This window comes from Hippoglossus stenolepis, chromosome 11 (assembly GCF_022539355.2).
Source record: "Hippoglossus stenolepis isolate QCI-W04-F060 chromosome 11, HSTE1.2, whole genome shotgun sequence".
In the NCBI taxonomy this organism is placed as follows: domain Eukaryota; kingdom Metazoa; phylum Chordata; class Actinopteri; order Pleuronectiformes; family Pleuronectidae; genus Hippoglossus; species Hippoglossus stenolepis.
In genome coordinates this window covers 12,080,725-12,096,075 of record NC_061493.1, presented here as the reverse complement: position 1 = coordinate 12,096,075, position 15,351 = coordinate 12,080,725, and the positions used below count along the sequence as shown (strand labels likewise).

Sequence of the window (15,351 nt, the reverse complement as noted above, 5' to 3'; positions counted from 1 at the left end):
GTTCAGTGAGCTTTTCTACACGGTCCAACCCAGCGACAGCAATGAATGTTGATTGTGACCTTTGGTCTTTCGGTACAGTGGGAACACAGTGTCACTTCATTGGATGTGTGTGTGCGTGTCTTCATCTTTGGATTTGCATGCACCCACTTGCCCCCTTCTGCTGATTTTCTTCCTTGACGTCATCGGTGCGAGCCGCGGGGCACAATCAACGGTCGATGGTTTATACGTGATCCATACCAAACTCACCGACAGCGTTGAATGTTCTCCGAGACAGGCAGGACGGCGGGGAGGTGACTGTGAGTCGAGCTGACAGAGGGGACGGGGGCGCGGGGGGTGGGACGACAGACAGTGAGACGTGCGGGGGTGGGGCAGGGGGGTGGGGGGGTCGTGGGGCCAGAGCCAGGGACGTCACTCACGCCACGGAGGTCAGGACGCACAGCACAGGGACATAACGACACAGGACAGTGGCAGAATGAGTCCACTGTCCACAGGGCAAAGGCAGCTCTGGTTATGTTGCACACAGAGCACATCAGGAAGTGTAATAAGCTGGAACATAAACAGAGAGGACCTGCTTCACTACGTTACCACCACATCGGTCCTCACAGGAGGGTGAAGTCTCCAGTTCAAACCTGGACGTGACAGCATCTGTAACAGAAGAGAGAACTATTAGCGGTGGTGTTTTATTTCAGGGTCAGTTCACCTATAAAACACATTTTCTCGTTTTTTCACATTTTAATGAATTTAACCATGGAGCAACAGAAAGGAGGTAAACAGAACTGCCAGCTGTTTTCGTAGCTACTATTCATTCAGGAGAATAAAAACCGAGGATTTCTCATAGTAAGTCTGAAGCCTTTTTGAAATATGACCTTGCTATTGATTATTTAAGTGTAATTACCTCCGCCAAGGAGGTTATGTGTTCGTCTGAGTTTGTTTGTAAGTTACCAGAATTACACAAATTGTACTTTAAATTAAATTTTGTAAAGGGGCGGGACATGACTCAAGGAGGAACCCCTTAAATTTTGGTATGGGTTTAGGATTTTTTTTTTCCACTTTGTTCAACATTGTTTTAGAACATTTTCGCTGAGTGTGGAAATTTGGTGCAGATCCAAATAAAAATCCAGAACTAGTGAATTTGAATGTGGTTCCATAAGGGGACTGTTGCAGGGGCCTTGGCGAGATTTGAGCTCTACTTGGTTTTTCAATGCAATTAGGAGCAGAGACAAAATCCCATTCTTCTCCATTGTTCTGGGATGGTAGTAAAAACAGACAGAAACAGTATCTCAAACTCCGAGCAAATAAAACCGTGTGTAAAATGAATATGCTTGTTGTACTAAGAGTCTGAAACCCTCTCTCTTTGCTTTGCTCAGAACAGGCTGCCACGGTTCTTATGGATATCTAGTCCAGAGAACAATGCGGTGATGTCCTACTGTGCAGCCAAGCTTTTTATACCCCAGCCACCGCCGGGCCACAGGCTGAGAGCTCCCATTGTCAGGGGCAGACCATCGCTGGGGAACAACTAGCGATAGTGGCAGTGCACTGCCGCACAGAACGGGGAGCTGACGTCAGGATGCTAAACGCTGATCTATGGTCATTCATCGGCTTAGGGTGCTGATGTCATTGAGCGAGCTAGACCAGAATCCATTACTCTGCTCGGGCTGGCAGGCCGACGTCAGACTAGCATGATAATAGACTGGCTACAATGGATGAGTAATGCGTCACATTATTGCAGCTATAATTCAGAAAGTCATAAAATAAGACAATTTGGTTTTTGTCCCGTGAGCGGGCCGGGGTCTTTGAATAATTGCCCCTGCGCTCTCACGCGGCAGGCTCCCTTTTATGGATATGCAAAAATGTTCAAATTAATTTGTATGATCGTAGAGGAAGAAATATGTTGGACGGTAGGTTGAGAAATGATGCCTAATAATGTAGTTAAATATTTATAGTCACTCAGTAAATAAAATAAAACACTATGAAGTCTTTTTTCTGAGCTTTTTTCTTTTTTCTGCAGCATGTGAACGAGAAGTCTCTTTTTTCTCAGGATGAAGCGGAGCAGCTTCAGATAAGAGACTAAATTCATAAGCCATATTACATCTTCCCCACTCCACACACACACACACACACACACACCTCACCCCACAATGAGACCTAAAATGAAAAATAGGCAGAGGGTCGAGGGAGAGGCGAAAAGGGGGCTTTGCCATGGCAACCCCAGTGTCAGCCAGCCATTTCTTCTTAATCCCCCCCAGTTCAATGTCGCGCCCTCTGAGGGACCCCCTCTCTACAGCTGAATATTTATTTTGTGTTGATGGACTGTGCGTGTATATGTGTGTGTATGACTATATATATATATATATATGTGTGTGTGTGTAAGTGTGTGTGTGTGTGTGTGTGTGGGAGGGATGGCGGGATCACAGGGGGAGGGACTGGGATTTTAGGGGGGGGGAAATCATAGCTAACCCAGTTTAAATGGGGGGCTGTGTTGCAGGCCACAGAGTTTCAAAATTACACCGGGGTACAAACCAGAGATCAAATCACACACACACGGACACACGCACACATTTAAACACTATATTGATGGAGGGAGATAATCTTTTGAAATGGCAGATAATTACACCATATGGCAAACAGCCGGGCCTTTCCTCCCTGCGCCCGTCACCGACAAACCCCTGCACTTTATTATTTTTTTTTCTTCTCTCTTCTGCTGTGAAACTCTTTCATGGTCTCTTGTTCTTGCCCGAGCAGGCCACTCTACATTACTGACAAAAGCGGTTTTGGAGGAGTGGGTGGGGAGAGGCGTCAGCTGCTAGACAAAATAAAAAAGGCCTCTATTTGTTCCTGACAATAAACGTCTCCGTCTTTGGAGCTCCTCCACAGCTGCAGCCAGATAGGCTTCTAACTGCAGACTAATAGAGAGCGATGTCTCCTTCCTCTACTGTAAGCAGATTTACGTTAATAGTCGTGGGCTCTCTGTGATGCTACTCCACCGAGGAAGAGGACAAAAGAACGCGACGCGTCGGGAATAATAGTCAGTAATAGAGAAAGGAAGGATTTTATGAACATGCGTTTAAATGATGGTGCGCAGTTACCTGATGGAAACAATCTTCATGGAGTTCAGGAGGCATGATGCATACACCTACAGAGATGAAGACAAACACAAAACAGTTGGAGGCAAAACACGCAAAACTGGAGATGGATTTAACAGAAACAATAAGAAAAAGCACCACCCCACGCAATTCACTTGATTTGACTTGAAAGTTTCCTAATCACCAGACGATTAATGTCCGGTGCATCCTCCGGAAATCCCAAAACGCGTTTACCCCTGAGGCTTGAACGATGGGAGTGGGCGGAGGAAGTGCCAGCGGCGTGTCTCCGGGGTGGTCTGATGTGGCCGTGGGTGAGGCTTTAATGTAGCTGCATGTCCACTCCAGTGTATACTGTACATTCACTGGTAATGACTAACAGACCTGCAGTCTGCCTGCTGGGGCCCCACATGCCATACTATGCCTACACACGCATATGCTCCACTTTAATGGCAGCCTTCAGACTTTTTTTGAAGTGTGCTGTGGTGCACACACACACACACAACCACACACACACAAAAAAAACCCCCCCCACCAAATTATTCACAAGAGGGGACAAATATGACTTTGACGATCTGCAGTGCCCTCGTTTGTCTAATATTTGACCATTGTGGGTTGATCATTTACAATTTACTCAAACTACGGACAATAATTACAGTTTGGCTGCTTGTAGTGGTTCTATGTTCCGAGCACACGTAGATGTAAGGTTTCTAAACATCTGGCTGTGATACTGTATGTGCCGTAGGCTCCAGACATAAAAATAGACTCCGGCTTAATTTGTACCTCTTCGCAGCGTTTGGTGAATTTAATGCATGCCCTCTCTTTATGTAGCTTTTCTCTCTTTCTCTGGAGCGAGATCCCCGTCCTCTTAAACACACTTAATGCACTGTTCATTTAAACTTCTGATGCCTGTGATTTAGAATAAAAGAGCACAAGTGCTTTGTGCCAGTTTGGTCTGAGAGCAAAGGGCACAATGTGACACAAGGTGCAGGGTCTGTTCAACAAGTGTGAAGACATAAACCGAAAACAAATGCACCAAGCTAGTGCTTTGGGACTGATTGGCTGGGTGGGGTTGTCGGGTGACCCCTGACCCTTTTAACCCAGAGGAATGTTGTCGTGCTGGTGCGAGTATTGTTCAAGCCTCCCCGAGGAGCCCCAGCGGAGCCCCAGCGGAGCATCAGATGAATGCGAACACTGAAGGTTCCTGAGGGGCTTCTCCTTTGCCCTCCCACCTTAAAGAAAATGTCCTCTTTCACCTCCCTAACCCCTTTCTCTTCTGCTCCTTATCCTCAGACTTCAGAAAACAAAAGGTATCAACAGGTCTGAGAGTGGGGCTGTTGTTGTCGGCCTGAAGTGCATTCAGCACAAGGCATCTTAGCGTGAGTGCCCGGCCGACGCTCCTCGCTGACCTAAGATGCAGTAAGAGACGTCTAAGAAAAACCCCACACCAAAAGAAAAAAAACCTTCTTCACCCCATCACTCGTCAAATAAATCACTGTTTTTATTGGTCCAACGTCCAGATCTAAGAGACGCGTGTATCTTCAGGCAGCCTGAGAGTCTGGCTCTAGAGGAAGTCACCAGCAGTAGAGGGAGACTGACAGACGAGAGGGCCAGACAGACAATTACTGGCCAGGTATGTCCTTTATACCCACCTAGGGCGGGTTAGAGGAAATGGAGGGATTTATGATGTCATAAAAAAGTGCCAGAAGAGAAGTGCCTGAGAACAGGTTGTCTGTGGAGCCATGAAAAGACTCCTGCAGCTTCCGCTCCCTCCCCCTGACTACCATCCGAGTTGGTGACGCTATGGTCTGAGCGCCACTGCGTTAGAGCGGACAGTTGTATAGATGTATATGTATAATTATACGTGCAAGCATTGGAATAAATAGTGTGCTAAATTATTGGTAGCATTACCAGCATGTGAATGGATTGATTATCTGGCACTAAGAATCTACATTTTCATGTTGTGGTAGTTTATACTGACAGAAAATATTTTTACTTTTATTATTACACGATTTGTTTAACCTGTAAAATGCTAAATAAGCTCATAAAATTAGGTGCAAATTTTATTTTGTAGTCAGACACTTGCAACTCTAATATAATTATATATAAAAAAAAAAACACATCTAAACTTTTAACAATACAAGGGACCATTCTTCTGAAATGCTGTTTCCCATTAATACTGTGTAGTAAATTAATATAATATGTATTTGCTTTGACATACATTATTTAATGTTGAACCATTTTAGTTTATATCAGTTTACATATGTGTAGTATTTTAAAAACATAAAAAACATAAATTCTAAAGATATATATTTAATGATACTGGACTGATCCAACATCATCTACATCATTAAAATCCTCTTTTTTTCCCTCCAACCTTCTCTTTACAGTTGAAACCACGACAAAAACAACCTTAACACAGGAAACATATCTGGCACGAGAGGCCCCATCTGCCAGCTGAAACTGAGCAGGTGGAAGGAAGAGGAAGTCTGAAGATCTTCAGTGTATACATATAGAACGGCCTTTCCTCTTTGCATGCACACCAAACACACACTGCTCCTCCTACTACAAGAAAACCGGACTCTCACAGTCTCTGCACTTGTTAAAAAAAAGGTGGTTATTTGCTCTACAACCTCACTAAGGAGGTTTCCCCTTGTAAAAAGGAGTGGCTGCACATCCCCGTTCCCTTTCATCCCTCTCCTTCAGGCACGCTGCCTTTGTCTCACCGGGGGGATGCAACAACCATCATCCCGGCTACGCTACACTGGTCAAATACCTGGGAACTACCACTGGCCTGGTGGGAAGTAAAAAGCAAGAGGAGGAGGAGGAGGAGAGGAGGGGGGCTAAGGTGTTGGTGTTAATCTGAGGTACGGCGAGACCCTCCAGCTCAGAGACAGGATCCTGAGCAGCGGAGGAATATGAACACCTGGTGCCAGATTACACAACATGTTATATATGATTTTACAAACTTAAATCATGATCAGCTGCTTTTCTTTCAGTCAATGCTCCTCTTATTAAAAGGTAGTGACTGTATGTGTCCATTTAAAAACCCTGAGGTTAGGGAGGTTGGTCGTTTTTTTTTTCCTTCTTTTTCCTCCTCCCCTCAGCTCTGAACTTTCATGCCAGCTCAGCAGAATGAAGGCAGCTCCTGTATACGAGGCATTGTATAGGGGGTGAAGCGAGTCCTCCCCGAACCCGACCGCAGCTGGCTGGATGTAAAGCTTTACGTTCCAGTCTGCGCAGACTGCCTCGGCAACCAGACCTCGCTGTCACACCTCATAAAGACGAGCTCAAACTGCGGGGTTGTGTTTAAAGCCGGGGGGGGGAAGAGATAAGGCAAAATAAGGACAAATAAGGTGGAAAATATGAATGCATCCATTCAAGCAACTGCGAAGAAAAAGAGTGAAAAGGCACCTCGACAAAAGCTCTTGAGCTGAAACTCTGATGGAATGTCTCCAGTACACTGAAAAAGAAAATATACTTTTGGGACCAATTGCAGCAGGCAACGTAAGAAACTGAAAACGCCATTGTGGGTTTGTTAAGACCATAATCCTCTCTTCTTATGTCTAGTTTTTGCTTAGCTGTCGAGAAAGAAGCGAGGACCCACAAGTTTATTTTCAAACAGTCCACAAAGAATGCCCGTCATTTCCTGGCATTCCCCACTTCCATATGAAAGCCCCCTTTCCTTTAGGAACAATGGGAAAGATTCCAAAATTTCCATGGGGACTTTCTTGCCGTGTATTGTATCTCGGTGATACAATGGCGAGCATGTTGCGACAGAATTGAGACAGGCTGTTTTTCTCAGCTGTGACAAGATTGGGACAAATGAAATGTTTTTTTTTTGTTTTTTGTCTTACAGCTACCAATGCGTCACGATAAAAGCGGCCCGCACCGCAGCTGCACCATCTCATGAGCTGAGAGTGAAGTCTGATGGCCAGATCCGGGTTTGACAAGTCAAATCTGTTCTCTCTCACATCGAGGATCTGTGGAGGTTTCTAAATGTAAGAGTCAAAGGAGCCTTTGATTCGTCGGAAAAGTGTCTGACTTCATTATGGCTGAAATCAGAATATTTCAGAGAGCAGCTGTTTGGAGTTTAACAAGTTTCCCTCACCTCTTAATCACTGTTCTCTAATCCCTAACTTTATCTGTAACACGGATAACACACACACACACACACATGAGTTTCTTAATTAACCAAAATGAGCACGTTTGGCCCTGAAGTGGAAAGAGTTCAAATGTCATGTGCTCCTGAACAGTCCAGTGGGCTCTTGAAAGCCACCTGACTTGACCCAAGCGGACCTGAGCCCTTGGCGAGACAAGCGGTCAGAGGTCATCCACTCATCTAGATAGGCAGTATGTCGCGATGCCTGAGGCGGGGGGGCAGGGGTCTCCATTACCTAACCTTTCCATTTAACCCAAAACCGCAACGCTGCACCCAGAGTAGCACAAACACACACATATGGACACAGGTTGTTGCTGAACTCAACCCGTAACTTAATTTACCTGAAACACACGAACGTGAACCAAGTATCTGCTGAGCAGCTGCTGTAAGATTTAACATTAATGTGCGAAAAAGAAACAAATATTAGACCCAACTTTTCTCTTATAACTTTAGTTCATGATCCACTGGGGGGCTACGCTTTTTTATGTTTTCCAGATGGCTAAAAAAGAAGTAATAAAATAACTTTGCACAGTGTATTTGAATGACTGAAGAGAATCAGGGGGAAGTGAGTGTAGAAGCTCGTTTCTTCCTCCGGATCTGTGTGTTCAGTGCTTTAATGGTTGCAGGGACAGGACTGCTGGGAGTCATGTGACGGCGAGCTGGGACTCCCTGATGCTAGCAGTGTTGCATTCTCACTGCCTAACAAAAGAAAAGCTAGAGAAACATTATTTTTTCATTGGAATTGAGAGATGCTGTGAGACTGTGGAGGAACAACTGCGATCACGCGGTTGAGAGCCTCTCCGCTGTGATAGCAGGTTGCTTCTCGGCGTAATTGCAGGGTGCAAGCTGATGAAACCCATCCACATGTGATAATGAGCTACGCAGGAATGATGATCATAGCTTCAGCAGGAGATGAGATAAGCCAGCATCCAACCACCCCTCGGCCCACATTACCGTTATGGCAGGAAGACAGTGGCTTTTGCTCCATTCACTCAATCCCCACCCTGATAACTCTCTGGGAGCTACTCGAAACTGAATTAAACAGATATGCACTTGAACATTCGCTGCTCTTTGCTGCTGTGAAGAGGGCGATTGCTGCTTCGGCTCCTCGTGAGGGACAAAGCCAAAGTGAATTATGTGTAACTCTGCCCTGAGAGGGACGGAAGAGAGGCTATCACAGCTGATCACATCAGCACCTATCAGCCACTATGCACACAGCTATACATTGAGATAACTCTCCAAAGATTTTTACATAAAAGAGATTGAACTCCAGTTACTTACACAACTGTCAGCATTCGATAAATTGTTGTTTTCGACCTAAAAGTCTATGCGTTTGTATTTTTCATTAAAGCACAGTGTGTTCAATCCATAGCCAGTAAAATGTAGTGCTGCACTAAGCGTCTAGACCTACGATATCCAGATGGCAGAAGAATTTATGGAGAGTGCCTCATTAACCTTAAGGCATATTAGTGCTTGGCACTGCAAGCTGAGAGACTAAGCACGCAGTTTCCGAGGTCTCTTTAAAAAAAAATCCTGTCTCAGCTGCATTGAAACTACCTTCAGGGTCAGGAGTGAGGTGCCACGTTTGGCCACCGAGGCCAGAGAGGTGAGTGTGTGAAGCTCATGATAAAGTGCGTTCATTTGGTCCGTGTGCATCAACTCAAAAGTGCCCTCCCTGAAAATGGCAGTCTGGCTGGTTTTTTTTTTTTTTTGCCATGTGCTACAGGCCCAAATGCTGGGAGTAACTCATGCGCAAAGACAGTTCCCATGAATATGTGCGCGAATCCACGTGCGGTGTGCGCACTGATGCAATTTCTCTCTGCGTTTTAAAAACACACACGTTACAACATCACATGGACACGGAGGCACAGCACTTGGACATATTTCAGCCGCACCAGTCCGATCCAGTGTCTGGTCTTTATTTGTTCTGTGGCCACGTTTACGCACCCGTCCACAGTGAGGGATCACCGTGAGTCACGGCTCGGTGAGAGACGGGTGGTGGCTCTGAAACGATCGCTGGCTGTTTTCTGCTCTTCAGGTGTGTCACTCGGACTCTTTTTTCTTTTGGAGGAGGAGGAGGGGGGGCAGGCAGGCAGGAGATGGGGGGCTGTAATGTCGATACAATGACAGATGGTCCTCACAAAGCCGGGGCGCATTGTTCTGCTGAAAAATAATAGCCACCATTTATCAGCGCGCACCGACTTCCAGGCCCAACAGGAGCAGGAGACTGATGAGTGAAATGAATCAAAGTTATATTGGTGAGTGGACCCCGGGCCTCGATCCCGGCGGGGCTGCCACTGGCTGCTTTACGCACACATCGGTAAAACTTTCCAAAAGCAACGCAAACAGCTTCCCCCCCCCCAGCCCCACGCCGCCCCCACCCCCAGTACACCGTGTACCATCGATGCGTCCGGCACATGCGTTTTAAAAGTTGGAAGCGTGCGTAAAAAAGGATTCGTCTGGCACATACGCGAGCGAGAGTCACGCTTCGCCTCGAGTCGGACGGATGTCCTCACGAAACTATCGCTTTTATCATCCGCTGGCATGTTGGACAAATTCACACGAGCTGAATTTAGAGACGTGTAAGCCGCCTGATTAGTGCCGAGCGGCAGCCCCGACCCCATCACACATTACCACAGAGTGTCACGTTCATTCCCTCAACAGATTCAGCAGAATAACCACGCTCTCTTAAAAATAGAGGAATATATTAAAGAGGCACGGTTTGCCTTTGATCAAATTAAAGCGCCAGTTTGCACATATTCTTCAGGATTGAACAGAAAAATACTGCCTCTCTACTTTAGTTCGTAGTTGTTCTTTTTTTGCATTTGACATGATGCATACTCACAAATTGTTCCCTGTGAAACTGCAGGATTCACCGGTGCCATCTCGTCAGCTCGGCCACAGACGCTGTTTTCACTCTCATCACCTCCATCCGACGGCAACTCCACACCGACTGTGAGCGAATGCCCACCCGATCCACAGATTACGTCCGTTTGAGGAGGCAGGAGGGAGGGCATCCGGTTTACAGGGATCACCGGGAGGCCCGGGATTGGCTCAGAGGAGATAGCTTGATGAGACGCGCCTCTGCCATTGGCCGCCCCTTGCAGCGGGGGTGGGTGGGGGGGAGGCGGCCTGTCGTTGCATTATTCAGGAGAATCCGGGTGGGGAGTTGGAGGAGGATAGGGCAAAGCGGCACATGCAGACAATGCCCTGTGTCTGAGAAATCCACATCTCATTGGCGGACTTATCCACTACACAGTTATGGCTTCCAATAATCTCTTCATATGGACCAACAGTCAAAATGGAGCACTTATGTTGAATGTGTCTGTGGCTGTGATTATAATGACCCCAGAGTACTTATAGGCGCTGGGATCCCTGTAATATCCCCATAACGACTATTTCCTGCACTAAAAAATTATGTAAAGTAGAGGAGAGCCCTGACATTTACACCAGTATAATCATTATTTCTATGTATGCCATTTTTTAAAAGAATAATATGGCAAAATAAAATATGATGGACTAACCAGATGGAAGAGGTCAACTATAAATAATCAAACATTATTATTGCAACATCACTGCTCAGGAGAGTCTGTGCGTGTGTTTTGTGTGCGCGTGTGTGTATTCGTCCAAGCATGTGTGTGTGTGTGGGATCCCGAGAGTGTGTGTGTTTCTGCTGTATGTAGGCTACGAGAGGGCTGTAACTGCAGAATTTTCCACACAGGAGCAGAGGAGGAAATGGTGCATGGATAATTCTCTCTTCAGATCCTCTGGTACTAGCTCAGAGAGTACTCAGCTGAATCAATACTGCTCAAAGCTTTCTCATGTTCCCCTTCTCACATCAGTGCTACTGTTGGGAGGCAGCAGAGTCCGTGGCGGTCCATTTTTATAGGCGTCTTCCAGGGATGATGCTTTGCATTAAAAACTCCACCACCCCCTCTGTATATGGGTCATTATGACGCTAAATCGCCCTTGACCTACGGGCCTCCTGCGCAGACACACACACATACATAAAAGGATTCCCATCCAAGATACAGACTGCGAGTTGTTAACCTGCATACATGAGCCGATGTGTGAGCAGACGGAGCAATCCTAATAACCACAGCGGGGGCTCTTCTCTGACCAGTAGCCATGGTGATTGAACACATTTCTGCACACAGCAGAAAGGCGGTCCGTCTGCGCTGCACCACACAGGCCTTTATTAGGCCCAGACCCCGTGGACTGGAAGGAAGGAAGCACCAAGTGGAGGATCACACCCATTTCATTGTGACTCTACAATTTTACGACTGTCAAGAGGCCATCGACCACAAATTAGCTCTTTTTTTGGAAGGCTCTCCGCTCTTGTCTCAGCCAGGCCGATAAAATAGCACACTCAAATCTCAACAAAGCGGCACATCATCTGATTATTGTGTGAATTTGATGGCTCATTTGCATAACTGGTGGGAATGATGCTCTCAGAAGTATAGCACCTAGATTTATTCAGTATTCAGTCCAATTCCAAACATCCAATCGAGAGCACCAGCCTTGGCTTGATTTCCTTTAAGCTTCTAATCTCTCTTTCCTCTTAATTTAGCTGCAGTTTCAATCACAGCCCTTTCACAAATCTAACCGTGTGGGTGTGTATGTGACTGCTATCATGTGAAAACCCCTATAATTCCATATTCACTGCAATTCATGGTTTCTTTTTAATTGGAGGGTCATATGGTCCTCCATGGGTTTAGCAAAATGGAGCTACTTCCTGATAAAGTCCTTTTCATAAAGGGTCTTTAAGATGTAACTTTCCGATGGTTAATAAAACTGTTATAAGACTTAAGTTACCAGGCTACGAAATATCCCTGTGGCAGGTTTTCACCCATTAGTATTATCTTTAATATTTATCAGTGTTATTATTACTTTCTATTGCTTCTATTGTCCCCCTAGAGAATAGAGGTCCACTGTAGAAGCCCGTGCATTCCTGACATCTCCTAACACATTTCTTATGTTTGTTTTTTCATTATCTGGTTTTAATGAAATTTTATTTGTGTGCAAATAAAAACGATGGACCACTTATGTTATGGTACATTACCCGGAAAATTGACAGAAACATTTAGAAGATTCCTAGAAATGTTCTTTGTGAGTATTCTTTTAATACGTATAACTGCAGGTTTATAACATTAAAAGTACATCGCATCCTATTAATGGCTGACTATCATATAACTGCATCACTATGAAGCAGGCTACTTACTTTACACTGGATTCACTGAAACAGTTTTTGCAAAATGCTCATAGTATGGTAGAAGGGATGCTACGACACAATTCTTTTTTTCCAGTTTTGAATTCGTTCTCCCTTGTAATGGATTATTTTGAGTATATTGTTTGAGTAACTGAATGATGTGAATCTTTTTTCACGGGTAAAAAGAATAGATACAAGGCAAAGCGAAATTCTACAAACTGGAACCCCAAAACCATTCTGATCAATGGCTTGTTAATGATCTGTGAAGCATTAGTAAATGATTTATCAACAAACTTCAAAAAGTAGTAACTGGTACATGGATATAGTTAACTGATATGACTCATAAAATCTTCTCAAGATCAATCTGATAAATCCAGAACTGTGTTTATAGTTCTCAATATTGATGAAAAGATAAAATGATGTGAAGGCCCATGTGCTATTTATTCCTGCAACCATATGTGTGTGTGATCCAGAAACAAGCCAACCCTGGACTTGACAAAAATGGAAAGTGTCTGATGTGCAACTGTCGATTTCCATGACAACGTGTTAAGTTGAGGCTTAAAATCAGGGCTGTGCCATACTGTGCCTAGTAAGAGTGACATCTCCAACTGCTTCAGTAATGAGCTGCCTAACATGCTGTCATCCTCTACAGATGGAGTACATACAGTATGGGCCACTCAACACTTTTGAGAATCATCCAGTCAGAAACGTTTTTTTTGAAAGAACAGTGAGACACTTCCCTCGTTTTCAGGCTTCATGCTAAGCTAAGCTAACGTTCGTTGGGGCTGTTACTTCCTATTTACCGTGCGGACATGAGAGTGATATCAATCTTTTCATCTCCCACTCATCAATGTAAGAAAATAAACATGTTTCCCAAGATGTCAAACTATTCCTTTTAAGTTGTAGTCTTTGAAACTTACATGCATGTGTCTAGCATACAGGGTTAAGTGGTTTGGGTGATTGGAAATTCAGATTTGAACTGCTTCCAAAAGTGAACAGACGATATTGACAACTGCAATCACCTCCAATTGTTTCTTTTAAACGTCTAAACGCAAGTGGCTATGATAATCATTGGACACACACAGGTTTTGTTTACTTGATGGGTCAGAGAATCCTTATATAGCTGTCGTGGTTAACTGTTCTCATATAGCTAATTGCGAACCACAGTGTGAGCACCTTATCTCACAACAATCAACAGTATGGCACGGTCCCGCCAACTCAGGACCACCTCCACAAACCCAGCGTACAATCCTGCCATCATTGATGCCTCCTGTTGGGTTTCATTCTTGCTCGATGCCAGGAGCGAATTCTCCATCTCAATTAATCAATGAGTTTCTAATGGAATGCTTCCCTTCAGGATGAGGCCCATCACAGAGGGGGTTGCAGTCAGTGCTGTCGGTGAAGCCGCTCTGATTGCCTGAATGCACTCCCAGCTTTGGAGTCACTGCAGATGTCTGCTAATTGTGGTGATTATGGGGAACGGAGGGGGGTAGGGATATGTAATGAATTTCCCATTGCTTTCATGCCTCACATCCTTTGGTTATGTGCATCTGCTATACAAGCGAAGCATCCGCAGGGTTTGGAGACGGACAAAAGTGACATGGGGGGATTGGGCATGTGCCTTTGGATGGGCATCCATTCTAACACCAAGTGCAGCCAGATTGGGTCCATTTATTCTTTTAGTTTTGTTGGAGGTTTTAATTCCTTTCCTCTTCTCTCTTATCTCCTTCACTTCTCTCCTCGGCTGCTCCGTGGTCTTTACATATGTATGACTGTGTGGAGGATTTCTAAAAACCTTTTGCAACCTTTCTCACAGACCATAATTAGCCCAGACTTTCATTTATCAATTAAATTTCAACTATCAAACTAGAATCACAGATTTGTTTTATGGGGCATTACTATATTAACAACTCTACTTCCTCAGACAACTAGCAGGCTAGCTATTTCCAGTTTTTATGTTAAGGTAAGCTATAGCTAACCGGCTACTGCATGGCTATAACAGGGTTAGGGTTTATCAGACAAATATAAAATTGGTATTATTCTCTGATTTAACTCACAGAACATGTGTATGTTATGTATAAAATATAAGAAAATAAATTAATGTTATAGCCTTAAGAGTTTCAAGGAAAACTGCAGATGGATTAGGAAATAGCAATTTCAACCATTTATCTCGAAAGTATCTGTGATATACTGTATAGTGCTATAACTTAAAAAGCTTAAATCTGTTTCAAAGTCCTCAATATGTAAGAAACTGTGTAATTTAAAGGAGAACTAGAACTGGTGGGTTTGCTAATTTAAAAGCCGTATGTAAATTACTTGTGCAGATTAACAACCTATTAAACTGAGAGGATTATATATGCAATCTGGATTTTCTGCACATTCCACTTTTTATGATTATCATGCCACTCTGGACATGCTATTCTGGACATTGAACTGGAACAAATCTTATTCATACTGTTAGCATATTAATGAAGCTAAATATCAGACATTCTCGCCCCTCTGTTGCAAATGCAAACATGCCCAATTTATTGTGGATGTGCTTTTCGCGAGGCAAGAGTTAGCTAATTCCTTTGGGGCGAGTGCCCTTCCTGTCACACTGATCAAAGACTTTCTCTTGATATGAGCATAAACTGCTCCATGCCCCATCACCGTCAATGTCTATGCATGCGTGTGAGTTTGCGTGTGTTTATGCAAGTGTATGTCTGTGGGGGCGTGCGTGTATGTGTGAGGTGAAGTGGTGGTGTTGTGTGTGTGTGTATCCATCCCCCCATCACCAGAGGCTGTATTATGCATTGTTGTGGCATGGCCTACATGCTCACCCAAGCATAGTCCAGTGTGGTACAGTACACACGTCTTCCCATCCCCACTGCCCTCCCCTGTTGTGTCCGCAGGCCCGCTTC

At 44.7% G+C, this 15,351-nt stretch overlaps 1 long non-coding RNA gene across 1 annotated transcript; it reads right to left on the bottom strand.

Moving 5' to 3' along the window:
• Positions 1 to 395: 395 nt before the first annotated feature.
• LOC118118436 lies at positions 396 to 10,220 on the bottom strand. The gene is made up of 3 exons (XR_004697918.1): positions 10,088 to 10,220; positions 3,087 to 3,133; positions 396 to 645 (listed from the first exon to the last, which is right to left on the bottom strand). It is a non-coding gene; the product is annotated as an uncharacterized LOC118118436 (long non-coding RNA).
• Positions 10,221 to 15,351: the final 5,131 nt, after the last annotated feature.